General features: G+C 31.5%; 1 protein-coding gene across 1 annotated transcript in view; it reads left to right on the top strand.

Annotated features, from left to right (window-relative positions):
• LOC107494081 (2-Cys peroxiredoxin BAS1, chloroplastic) overlaps positions 1-161 on the top strand; it is a gene marked incomplete at its 5' end in the record, with an annotated part of 1,842 nt that extends 1,681 nt beyond the window's left edge. The window contains 1 exon segment of the mRNA XM_016115115.3: positions 1-161.
• Positions 162-1,766: the final 1,605 nt, after the last annotated feature.

The raw sequence follows: 1,766 nt of genomic DNA, 5'->3' as shown, positions 1-1,766 counted from the left end.
ATTGCTCCTCTATATAAATCAGTGGGGTTTAAAAGGATTTTTTTATTGTGTAATGTGAGAATGCTTTTAAATTTTGAGCGCAGGTTTTCTCATAAATTCATACCTGGATTTGGATTTACTATGTATTATGTATTAATTAATTTTACACTTCCTTCGGATTATGCCATCTTTATATCATGATTGTCCATGAATAAAGAACATAAAGCTCTAAATGCCTCTGAAAATCGAATGAGTTATCAAACTGGTAAAATTATAAATTCAAATGTTTAAAAATTCAAGAAAATTGACCCAAGAGATATAAATGAGGTCAAATTACATATATCTGAAGGGGTCTCTTTCAATTACACTAATTATGGTTTGGTAAGAGATAGTTTTGCTAAGTTGTGAGCTACTGAATTCCCATCTTTGTTGATATGGGAAATCTGAAATGATCTAAAATTGTGCAAAAAAGTTTACAATTTGCGATGATAAGCCCAAAGGGATCTTCTTATGTATATGCAAAATATAAGGCCTTTCTACCAAAAAAAAAGAAAGTAAGGCTTTAACAACTTGAATATTATCTCGTTCCAACTCTATATCCAAAAACCCATCCTGTTTTTACAAATTCCATACCTATGAAAAGGCCATAGCTTCTGTCTCTCGAACTGAAAGGTGAAGGCGCTCTTTGGATCAGCTTCCGCACCTGCTTCCATTTCCAATTCTGGTTCAGATTGGGCTCGCTGCTGTGCGGACCATTCTGGGTTCTTGCTCTGACCATATGGCAAACTTTTTACACCTCATATTCTCTATGTTTTCAAACTTTCCAGTAGCCAATGAGTAGGGGTGTAAGGCGAGGAAGCCCGCCCCGCCCCGCCTAATGACGAGTTGGCGGGCTAAGCCCGTCTAATTAATTGTTTTTTTTTTTATATTTATAAGAACATATCTTATATCTTCTATTTAAACCAATATAAATACAAATATTAAATATAAATAGTCTTCAAAATAAATAAACATAATCCAATTATCCAAAATACAAAAATATAGTTATAAATAGTTCCATAGACAAAATAAATATATAATCTAAAGTCCAAAAACATAATTATAAATAGTCTTCAAAGCAAATTAAACTTAATTCAATACACTTAATTTTCATCTTCATCTTCATATAAGTCAATAACATCATTAGAACCAACTCCTGAAGAATAGCCTTCTCCTTTTGCAATATCTTCCTGATCTTTATCTTCTTCTAGAAAAAAGTAAATAAATATTAGCAAAATAGTACATAATAATGTTCAAAATCACTCAAGTATGTATGTCATAAATATAATATACCAAAATCATCATATCCACGTATCCAATTTCTGGTGCAAATCACCGCTTCAACATTATCCGACAACAAACGACTTTTATACTTATTCAAAACATGAGAACCCATGCTAAATGTAGATTTTGAAGCCACGGTAGTAATAGGAATGTTCAACAAATCTCGTGCCATTAGTGATAATGTTGGAAAACGATGATGGTTGTCTTTTCACCATTGCAAAACATCAATGATTGCATCATTGCAAAATAATGTTGCCTCACTCAAATAAATATCCAGTTAGTTCTTTCCACTTTTCACTTCAACTTCTTGATTACGGGACATCAAATCCTTTGCATTACAAATAATATATGAATCAAAAAGAATGAAAAATAAAAAATACATATAATCAAGTAGATAAAAATACTTACACCAACAATTTTAATAAGCTGAGTTCCAATTGCAGAAGATGTTGCTTGAGAAAAAT

The sequence above is a fragment of the Arachis duranensis genome, chromosome 6 (genome assembly GCF_000817695.3).
Source record: "Arachis duranensis cultivar V14167 chromosome 6, aradu.V14167.gnm2.J7QH, whole genome shotgun sequence".
NCBI lineage: Eukaryota > Viridiplantae > Streptophyta > Magnoliopsida > Fabales > Fabaceae > Arachis > Arachis duranensis.
The sequence above is the reverse complement of the archived record's forward strand: the minus strand, read 5'-3'. Positions and strand labels throughout refer to the sequence as shown.